Source organism: Eleginops maclovinus, chromosome 10 (assembly GCF_036324505.1).
Source record: "Eleginops maclovinus isolate JMC-PN-2008 ecotype Puerto Natales chromosome 10, JC_Emac_rtc_rv5, whole genome shotgun sequence".
Classification (NCBI taxonomy): domain Eukaryota; kingdom Metazoa; phylum Chordata; class Actinopteri; order Perciformes; family Eleginopidae; genus Eleginops; species Eleginops maclovinus.
In genome coordinates, this window is record NC_086358.1 from 13733134 (window position 1) to 13744783 (window position 11650).

The following is an 11650-nucleotide window of genomic DNA, read 5'->3' on the forward strand; positions in this document are numbered from 1 at the left end:
GGTGTTGTTACCATCTATTTCATTTCATTTTTGGTGATCATTTTATATCATAATAAAAACATAAAGTATATCTTTAACTGTTTAATATTACTTAATTTATGTAGCACTTAAGGTATTAATTTACATTGTCATTTTGATGTCATCAATTTGATTTTAATTTAATTAAACTCAGTGAATTACAGTGGCAGCACAATTATGAAACCTCAACCCACAGGTGTTGCTTTCAGACCGGATACAAAGTGCTAGCTTAGCCCTGTCAAAAGGGCTCTCCAGCGAAAACTCCTAGCCCTTTTATTTACACGTTTTATCTTGTGTATATCACATATCAGGTTTGAAAACGTAGCAAAGTGGTTTACAGCGCCAACCAACAACCGCTGGAGTAGACATTACGAGCATGAACTCTGAAGTCCCAGGTAAATTAGTGCTAACGTGACAGCTCATAATGTGTTTGTGGTTAGCTAGCCTGTTGCAAGAATACGTTGAAAGCGAAAGGTAATGTAGGCCTAAATACCGAGTTGTTGCAGTTGAAAAGTTTTTCTTCAGGGTAAACTTAACGTTACTATTTCCTCTTGTTATTAGTCTTTAGCTAGACTCAGTGGTGCAATGTAACGTTTATTTTACTCAAGTGTAGTTTTTAGGTAAATTATTTTACTTTATCAAGCCAATATTGTACTTGTTACTCCATTGCATTTATGTGACAGCTTTAGGTGACAGTTAATGGATATTAAAGCTAAGCCTTTATTAGGGCAGACCTTCATACATGGCTTTATGATATAATACCTGCATTTGACCAAAGTGTGCAGAGCATTTCCATTATCCACTTTTGAAATACACTTGTTAAAAAGAGCTACACAAGAATATCAATTTAAACTTCATCTGTGCAAGTGAAAGTAAAAAGTCTGGTCCTGGTTTTGTTATATTGACATTAGTCAAATAGTCATGTTGTTGCTAAAATGTGTGCAGTGCCTTCCATACTGAATGTTTGATGTTTTTTTGCTCCTACACATGTCCTTGGGGAATTGACTCTTTGTCAAATAGTTGTTTGTTGCTACATAGTATCACAAATTGAGAACATGTAAATCACATAAAGACTGACAGGAATGGCATCAAAAGTAAGTTAAATCCCAGCATCTCTAAACCAATATCATACACGCTTAAATTTCACTTGTTGATATTATAATTTCAACTAAAAACTTCCTTAGGTTCTAAATTAACCCTTAACCCTGCATGTCTCTTATGCTGTGATTCTGATGCGTCTCTTTTACAAGAAAGTGAACCAGTGTTACCTTATTGCAATTTTCTTTTCTATAACATGCAAAATGCCTCTCTTCACACTTTGCCAATGTTGTTTTCTCAAGGCCCCCAGGTCCCAGTGCTGGATATTACATCAGCACATGGCAGAGAAGCATGAAAAGATGTAGGGCTCCCTCCAGGACCAAGTGAAAACCACAGGAAGGATCTCCAGAGGTAAACAACACTCTGTGTTTGTTTGTTTTATTTGTGTGAGAAAAAATACTTTTAAGGTTTAAGGGCGCAGATCTGTCTTGTGATCGTATCAATGACGATGCAAGGTAATCAACTAAACTGATTATTTCTATGCTGGCTTTTTTTAGATGTTCATCATTTCTGCCAGTAGTACGATTTTCAAAGTCACACTTTGACATTTTCCTTTACATTGTGATCTGATGATGTTTTCTGATCTCTTGCACATACTCATACACATGGCTGTTTGTAGTGTAATAGGTTAACATTTCTTTTTTAACAGTTAAGGTTTAAATATCATAAATATGTAAATTAAACCATGAAGTATTCTTAGAGCTATCAAGCTCTGAGGAATGTCATAGTTTTTTCATTTTTGGTTTGAACAGGTGTTTCGGACTCTACAAGGTTAACTTAAAAATATTAAAGTTCCTTTAATAATAATAAAAAAAAATTAAAAGTTCCCCCTTTTCCCCCTCACATTGATGATTGTAGTCTGTGTTTAAGTAGGACTGTTATAGCCCCCTGTTTATTCTACTATGATGCTTGTTGGGAAACTGTTTGTTTTGGTATAGAGGAAACATTAGTATATAAAATCACTTCTGAGCATGCGCAGTAGATCCTTCAGTGGGAGCTTGCAGTCCATCCCGAAGTTTGCTGAGTCCTTCAGAGCAGTTGAGAAGAAAAAAAGTGACCTCAATACAAAAGAATGTGATGTGGTCTGTTCTCCCTCCCCTAACATCCAGCACGGGCAAAAATGACTTCTCTTAACCCACTGTTTAGCAGAGGGAGTGTCTACGTCTTGAGCCATTTAAATGGCCACAGCCGCGGTCTTCTCCTCCTTACTCTCCTTCCTCCCTTATTTCCACCTCCTCTTTCCATGGGGAGGATGTGAGTAAAGTTGCCACGTTAAACCCTTTCTCTCTTTCCTTTTGAAGATTGTTCTCCCTTTGCAGAGATGAAGAGAGCTTTAATCAAAGTAATTTCTTTATATTGTTTTTCAGTCTCAGCCTGAGATTTTTAGGACGCCATTACTTTCAGTCAAGTACATTCTGATCAAACATGATGATAGCAGTCTTTACTTCCTTTTGCAATGCCTTGCTTTCCTGTTTTAAATAGTGTGTGTAATTGCGTGCTGTAGAGTCATCCTGAGTACTCCTGTTACAGATTCCCTCTGTGTGTTTTACAGCAGAGGATATATTCACAAAAAGAAAGGAGAAAGCAATCTGCACTTCTTTTCTTCTTTCGCTGTTTGGTTTTTTGAATCTTTAAAATAGGAACACTTAAAATGGACATTTTGCATGATAAATGAGATGCATTGAAATTATAGTCAGGCTATCCTAGATCTGCTCGTGTTGAATTTGTGGCTTTTTCTTGACTGTTTTTGCAGCATTGGTGGATGTCTGCCACTGTATGCATTGTTTACCATGGAGGCCCTGCAGTACAACTTTCATGCATGATGAGGTATACTGGTGCCAGCCACATGTTCAGAAACGATCGCTGCTGTTGGAGGAGGAGTTAAGATTTATGCTTGCCTCCTGTGTCACCCTGAAAATGCAGGACTAACAGCTTTCAGATGTCAGAGGAAATATAGAGGGTGGTGGGGCTCTGGGGTGGTGGGTGTTTGTATTGTGCTGTAGTCAATTACACAAGGGATCTAGCCAAAAATAGGGATTTCGATTTTTAGTAATTTACCCTATGTGGCACAGTAGAAGCAGGCCGAGGGCAAATGTTGACAAGCATGCTTTTGCTAAATGCAAATGTCCTAATGTCTCCACAGAGATGCTAGCATGTTTAAGGTTCTGATTACAGCTTTCAGAGCTGAGAGATTTCCTCCCCACAGCTCTGAACATGGCGATGGCTGTGCCAGGCGCTAACAGCCAACAATGCTAACAGCAAAAACAGCAACCAGCAGCAGAGCTGACGGTGTTAACCTAAACTGGAACTTAAGGGAAGATGCTAAATTTCTTCGACAACGTTGTCAACTGGGAATCATTTATTTGCGGTAATCGTGGCTATACTGCAGCGCAGAACAGCGGCCAATAGCTAGTCATATACAGTCACTCATCACTCATTAGCAACATTCTGAATATGTCGGCAAAGAAAAGAGAAGCTTGGATTACAACACACACACCTAGGGAGTTTGACATTCTCTGCTCTTGTAGACATGTATGTACAATACTCAATCACCAACTTGGTTTTGTGCGTTGGCGTGCTAGCATTTCATAATTGCCACTTACCCCTAACTGCAACTGAAGCTGTTGTAGATTTGCTCTGCAGGACTTTGGTAAAGCATTGGACAATTTCAAATTTTGACCTGCTGTTGGCTCTAAAAGAAAAATCTGAGTGTCAGGAAAAGTAGAATGTGTGTACAAAATGTTATAAAACAAGAGGCAGACCGACCTGACGACATTGCCATCGCCGTTTTTGGCTACAAAGTGAGCCGTTGTGAAATATGATTCATATATGGAATTTGCTCATGGCAGAAATAACCTCAAGTAAGCCCAATTAAGTTCTTACGATGATTCTGTAAAACAAGACTAAAAATCAGCTAGTAAGTCCAGTAAGTAAGTAAGAAAGTAAAGCGTTGAGAGCTCGCGTAATGCTTCTTCCCATTATTCATCCTCAGTGTCAGGAAGGTGTTGCGCCTTGCCTACTGAAGCTCTGTGCTGTCATTAAAACTAAGAACTATAATTCTTTAACTACATTTTTTGCACCTGCTAAAGCAGTTATGTTGCATGGACACCTGGATAGGTCTGAAACCCAGGTGAGTTTGCAGGTCTGCATACAGATTTTCCCATTTCTTTAACTGTCTTGTGTGGCTACCTGCACTTTAAATAGAGGCAGCATTACCCCCTGCAATTCAGCATTTAACTTCATCTGTTAAAATGCCACATTAACAAAAACGACAAGCCAGTTTCCTGACATGGTATACCTTTCTTACAACTGTAACATAATGTCATATTTTTTTGTCCTGCTGTAATGAATAGACAAATAATTTGTCTATTTTGTCCCTGAAACAATTGGCACGTTGATTCATTTAGTCTGAATAAGCATTGAAGCCTTTGAATGCCGCTTACATAAAACACACCTATTCCATATTCTCGTATACCCTTAGTTTGATGATAACAATAACTTGAATTGAAGTGCCGTAAAGCCCAGTATGTTCTGAGGAGTGTAGAGGGCTGTTAGGGGAAATCACAGTTGCCCAGGCTTTTGGAATTGGACTGAGACTTGAGCTCAATAAACTCCCGGCCTAAAATAAATGCAAAATTAGAGGGTTAAAGACTGGAGAAAAAAACGCCACTGGGTTTGGTTCTTGGCCCCACGCACTCAGCTGCTTTGGAGTTTACTTTCCTGTCTCCTATTATTCCTGGTCTGCTGCCTGGATGAGTCAAGAGAGAGAGGCAGAGAAAGAAGAGGGTGGAAGGGGGAGGTGAGACAGAGATAGACAAGACAAAGAGGCGAGAGAAAGAAAGAGAAGACGGCAGATAGAGGTAAAGGGAAAGGGACAGGCTGGCTGTACTGCCTCTCTTCTTTCCGATGTGGACAGTGTTTACACAAAGAATTGAATGAGAGAATAAATGTAGAAGACCTAGGAGGTGTTGAAGTGAAGCCATTTTGTGAGGCTGTAGTTGTAACCCACGCTAACATTTTAAATGTTTATATAAAAGCTCAGCTCCAACAATGATATCTTGAATAGGAACCAAACTGTTAATTCTGACATAGAACTGGTTGAATCAGCTTTTTGACTTGCTCAGTGTTGCTAAGGAAATCCGGCTGACTTTTTACATAAAGAATTTAAAAGAATTGTGAATTTTTGCATCATTTTAGCAACTAGCCCTCAGAGTATTCACCACTTCACAATCTTCTAGGATGACATACAGTAACTCCCAAAGGTGCATGCATGAATTTTGCTGTTCCACTTTCTGGTGTGACTAGACGTTTATTTTCATTGACTGAGAGAAGCAGAAACCCCCAAAGTCTTCAGTCAGCTGGGGGAAGCCACATGAAGAGAGATCATAGATAGAAAGATCTAGGAAACAATGAGTCCCCATCTGAGGGGGGTTATTAAAAATGGTAGGATTTAGTTTGATCCATAGAAACTGTTTTTTACTTTCAAACATAATTATAATAGTAATAATACATAAAGTTTATCTAGCACATTTCTGAGTAATCAAAGTTACTTTGATAATGAAAAATAAGTTTAGTTTTATCTCAGGTGAGACATATCCCATCACAGTTTCAGAAACTCCCAAAACGTTCTATGCTCTGCACTCTTTTGCTCCTCTTGACTATCCTCTGACTAATTTATTTTCCAGACGCATCCCAAGGTGCGTTTTATGGTTGAGCCACAGCGATAAAACCAGATGGTTTTTGGTGCTGCCTGTCTGCAACCCGAGCAATCTCTGTGTGCAACAGCCAATTGTTCATCAATAATCAGACTAAAACAAGTGTCTGTCTGGAAATATGCATAATCATTCTTTTCTGTTCAAAATGTCATTAAAAAAATCATCTAATCAGCGTCCTTCCAACACGTCACATAAGTTATCTTTTATCATAGAAATGTATTTGGGAACCTCTGCCATCATAACGCCACATCAAAGACCAGCTCATGTTTGTGTAAAGGAACATAGACGCTTTTACTTAATGGTTTATTAGAGTAAGTAGAGATTCATATGCAGGGCCTATTAGTAGAGAGTCCACGTTTAAAAGAGACCCTTGTGCTGCCCTCATTATTAACCCACTAAGAAGCACCCCTGGGTGTTTTACTATAGCTCTTGGTGCTTATGTTGTTTAATTGGGAGCCAAAAAACAAATTTTGGGCCCTTTGGAAATGTGTAGTAGAGAGCCTGGGCCCTTTAAAGGAAGACAGGGCTGCATTGTAATTCTTTATGGCAGTGGAAACTTAGCAATAGAAAAGTATGACCTCTTCTATGACATCCTCATCGTTCTTGTTGCACAACTATTCTTATTCATACTTTTATTTATGATTGAAATGGTTGCTTATTTGAATGTTCAGCCAGTATGGAGCAATATCAGCATGTTAAGTATCGTACCCACCTGACACCTGATGAATGAAAGCCCAATTTGTAAGAGAATAATCTTGCTCTTAAGTTGCTCAATGTATCTATATGTTGCCAATTCTGTTTTTTTGGGGCTGAGGGTTTGGTGTTCAGTTCGTTTTGAGAGCTTCTTTAAAAGAAAACAAAATGCTAAAAGAATGCTTAGCCTGAACCACAACAGTAAAGTCACACAATGGAAAACCAATGAGCTAAAGGAATCCTATCCAGATGAAACGATAAGGAAAATACTTGTTTGTTTCAAAAATAATTGATTAAATTGTTAGTTAACCGCCGTCCATGTTTAAGAAGCATACGTGTGACTAAATGAATATAAACCGACTAAGTCTAAGGACAATAATGTGTTGAGGCTTTACTACTTGAGCTAAAAGTGCTGATTGTTGCCACTGGGCTTTTTCTGGTTATTCGGCAGATTACACTAAGCCAGGATCAGGCTCCCCGGTGAAAGAGCTCCATAAAGCTTCCCCCAGCTAATGGGTAGCATACGACAGGTAGAGGGGCAACACTACCTATGATGGAGCGTCAGGTTTTACACAGCTTACAACAGCAGATGATGTTGTGTTCCGCTGAAACCCTGCCTGTAGGACACCTCCATATGTGCAATTTATAGCTGGCAATTAAGCTTTATGAGATGCTGACATGTCTGCATCCTTAGCCAGGTATATTGTATAGTTGTGTATTCACAGTTTCAATCAATCTATTGACAGTTCAAGGGTAAAAGAAGCTCTGTAGTTCAATATCTTCATGGCTGAATCCAAACAGATGAACTTCAGAAGTATAAACGCCTTCTGTCGGTCATCAGGAGAAACACATTTTATGTGCCGCAGCTGCTCACTTTTGGGGGAGGGGTGCCCTGATTCAGCTGGACAACACCTTAAGAACTAGATGCATTTAACCAGATTTAGATATTTATCAGATGGCCGTCATGAAAGATTTGATCTGATTCAAGAGTCCACGTCACGGCTCAGGCGGAGCACCCTGGTTCCAAAATATAAACTTTAAGTTTGGGAGTGATTTCTTCTAAGATATCTTACTAAGGCTGGCAAAATTGGTCTGTTTTGCAAATAGTGACTCATTTGTGACTATAGGAATATTGAAGAAAAACAAGTACGACAAAAATGAGGTTGCTTCACTCATGGACTGATTCTTAAACATTTCCTAACCAGTTTTCTAGATGTTCCTAGCCTCAGGATGGGGAGATTGCAGGCATTGTTGTACATTGTAGCTCAGCCTCAGTGTTTCAGCCAGGACACACACTCCTCAGAGGAAATACCATGGAAGATATACAGAAAAGACCAGATTCTCAGCCAAAAGGCTTGGAGATGGTTGGAAGAACCAGCAGCTTTTGAAGTCTCCACGTCATATCTTTAACTGCTCTGGTGGAGGAGTTTAGGATGAGTTGGGGGTGGGCGGGCGTAGTGGATGCTCATGCTCTGATTGGCTCCAGCCGGTTGCCCATATTTAGATTAGTGTCATGTCCCTCCCTGGTTTGTGTTCAGCTTTGCTTCGGAATGGAGGCAAGATGTCTGGTTGCTCTCTCTCTCTCCGCATCACATCATGGAAACTCACTGAGAGCTCGTTCACTGGCTCTGATACGCACCTTGCTCTTTCATTTATTAGCTGTCTCTCCCTTCAGCGTGTTAGAAGTTTTTAAAGCCATGAAAGTGTTTTTCAATCAAATAACTACACATACTTATTGTATCGCCTTTTCTTTTGGGCCTAGAAACGCAAATTCTGAGATGAAATTTGGTTCATAGGGACAAAATCAGGCCCTGTTTCCTCCATCTTTACTTTCGTTCCTTCAAGACAGGAGCTTTTTCAGATAAATATGTTATTGTATGACAGTCACGTTCTTACAGCTCTGTGTCTGGCTGACACGGTGGCTGGTAATTGGTGACCACCACCAGCTATTTGTAAAACCTGATATTCTGTCATAGCATTGGCTTCCCAAATTATATATTTTTTTCTTTTTGTCCACGTTTGCAAGCATAAGAGAGTTAAAAAAAGAAAAGAAAGAAGAGGAGGTTCTCCTCTTTGCCTGACATGAAGTATCAACTTTTCATTTCCCAGGCCTGCCACATCAACAAAGGGAGTATACTTGGCCTGGATGCAAAGAGGAGGAACAAAAAACTGTGTCGAGACGAAAAAAATGTAAGATTCGACCACAGAGGGGGGAAAAAAGGGAGGAGCATCCCATTCTGGCAACATTGAGTTTGTTAGATGAAGGTAGATGAACATACACATAGAGTAGAGTACCCTCTGAGAGCATTAGCCTAGCTCAGTCTTAGTTTCTATTACTGTTGGTGGTGCTTCTGTCCCTGCAGCACTCTATGGACTGTAAGCCACAGTATGTTAAATTGTATATGAAAATGTATATAAAAAAATGTATATAGAAAGAACAGCAACTATTTTCCTTGTTGCAATAGCAGTGTCTTTTTTTAATGAAGGAAACTTGTGTAAGGCAATGGCTGAACAAAGTGAATCATGCAGCGCACCAAATATCTGATTTCACTCAAAACAGATGGTCTTAGTTAAAGAACATTGTATCACTCCGGAAAGAATTCAAAGGTCCTGAAGAGGAATATTATTGATCAAAATAATATACAGGATTTGACGTCACTTCCTAACATACAGTTACAATAAAGCAAACTTCATGTGTACGCCAGGCCTTTGTGTTAGAGTAAAGGTGGGTGTGTTGTCATGAGGGTATCGAGTGGTCACCTTCCATTTTCGGAATCACTTCAGCGTGTGGCTTTTGGTGACAGAAGTGAGACTTTTCATTAAGTTTAATGGTTATACTTAACCTGCTAATGACAGGGACCACCCACTTTTGAGACAGGATCCACAGCTTCCTGCCCCTCTGACTCTAATGACTGCACTAAAGGTGCACAGCCACCTGGGTGAGTGAAGCAGTTTGCTCCCAGGAATTTATTTCATGAACTCAATTTTCTTTAAAAACCTGAAAAAATGTTCGAATGGAAAAATCAGAATGGTATCTTTAGATATAGAAATGATAGGACTATGATGACAAGGGCGGATCTTTCTAATGCAGTCTAATCTTGCATTTTGCGACAGAGATCATAGTTATTAACCTCCTGAGATTATGTAGATGTAAACCTCCTGGACTCCTCTCCCTCAACATGTCAAGACACTCAGCCGTCTGCATTCCTCATACAAACAGTTTTCCTGGAGCTTAACAAGCTGAACGCAGTCTGCTTTCCCTATCATCCGCAAGAGAATATAACATATTACACTATTTATCTGTGGCACGTGTCAACTGCTGTTTCTACGCTCACCTTATAGAAACACAAGGTTGGTCAAAAAAACGACATAAAGCAGCTCATAATGTTTATGCTTCATTTTGTTCCTCCTTCTTTTTGACTGCCACATCTCCACCTCTGTTAACACATTTTGCTGTCTCCCTCTTCCTCTCTCTCCTTTTAATTTGTGTCCTGTCCCTACCTGCCTTGCGCATTGCTGGAGTTCTTTTATTTCACTCCCCCCTTTGCTTCCCCTTGAACATCTTTAAGCAGTGGGAGGGAGAGCAGCACCCAGTTAAAAGAGTAGCCACCCTGGGGCGTCCTTCCTGAGTTCACGAGGTGGGAGGGTAGACCTTTGTGTCAGACTCCACCCTCTCCCACCCTCTCAACCCAGCCCAGTCACCACCCAGCCTCTCACTGCCTTGCGCATAGGACTGCTTCTTCATTCTGAGACAAAAACAACACCATAAAATCACACAGTTTGTCTTTTTATTTTGATAGAGGTTGTTTGTTCTGATGAAAGTATATTAGATGTTTAATGATTTTAAGTATATTTTTCATTTCATATGCAGAGGTTTTTATTCAAGCAATAAAAAATGATGATAATGCAGTAGGTCCGAGAGCTCCTACTCCTAACCAGAATAACTTTTTCTTCCAAATTTTCCAAACTTTTTTTCTTTCCATATTCATGGAATATGATACCACAGCTCGATGGAAGGCTCTTTTATTTCTTCTTTGAAAAAACCTAAACATTTTCAATCCCTGAAGTTACAAAATACATTATCAGTGCTTTTATTTTGCCAGTGAAAGCAGCAAAAGAAACAAAGGTGGAAAATAGCGAATGGGTTGGATAAATAAGGGAGAGGAGAACATCTTTCTCACATGAGTTCAATTCTTCAAGCATCTGGAATCACTTTACCCTGTGTGCTGGCCACATTATGCTCAGCTCTCCTCTGTGACTTCAGCTTCAGAAACAAAACCTTTAGGAGGAAAAAGGAAAACCGTCCGGAAACGGTCAGCATCGAGGACTAAAGCTTTTTTGGTATCAAACAGCCTGTACGTTCAGTAGGAATTCAGTAGGAGAAAGTGCATTTTAAAGCACCAAAGACATTTAATATTTGGTTTCCACAAAGAGTGCAATTAAACTGAAGTATATAGCTGAACATATTTCATTTTAGCACATTACATTAATAGCTATTTAAGGAATACTCAAACAATTACCATTTTGGGAGACATTACACTTTTACACTGTACAGTTTAAAGAGACAGTGTGCCCCATTTTGAAAACTACATGCTGTATTGTTCCTTTTACCTGTTTTTTATTTATCAATATACTTTAATTTGGTGGGAGTTGCCGGGTGTAGTAATCGGATGTGTATATAATAATGGAACTAGATGGCAGTTAGCTTGCGGTACTCAAAACACCCACGAATTTAAACTTGACGGGGATATCTGTTTTCAGATATTGTGACCTTTTCTTAAGAAAACCACAGACCTTGTTGTGAGTAGTTGTATCGTGGAACTATTTACTTTTCTCTAAACTACAACTGAGTAGAGAAGAGGCCCTCCTAAGCTCACCTGAGCTAACGAATGATACAGCTTAGCAGAGCGGGACCCCGGCAATGTTTACATGTTGCGCTATCAAGAGCTCAAACTTCTTGTCCATGTGTAGATGCACACTTCTTTCTAGACTATGATGTGGTTTGAATATGTTTTGGGGCAAACGGTCCCTTTTTTAAAAATGTCCAAAATGGTATTTTAGGTTTTTCTCCATCAGGACCAACACAATGTCAACATTCTGCTTATGCATTATATGTTTCCTCCTCT

At 39.5% G+C, this 11650-nt stretch overlaps 1 long non-coding RNA gene across 1 annotated transcript; it reads left to right on the forward strand.

Moving 5' to 3' along the window:
• The first annotated feature begins 252 nt into the window (after positions 1–252).
• On the forward strand, positions 253–8745 carry LOC134870564 (uncharacterized). Its single transcript, XR_010166583.1, has 3 exons — positions 253–413; positions 1359–1467; positions 8634–8745. It is a non-coding gene; the product is annotated as an uncharacterized LOC134870564 (long non-coding RNA).
• Positions 8746–11650: the final 2905 nt, after the last annotated feature.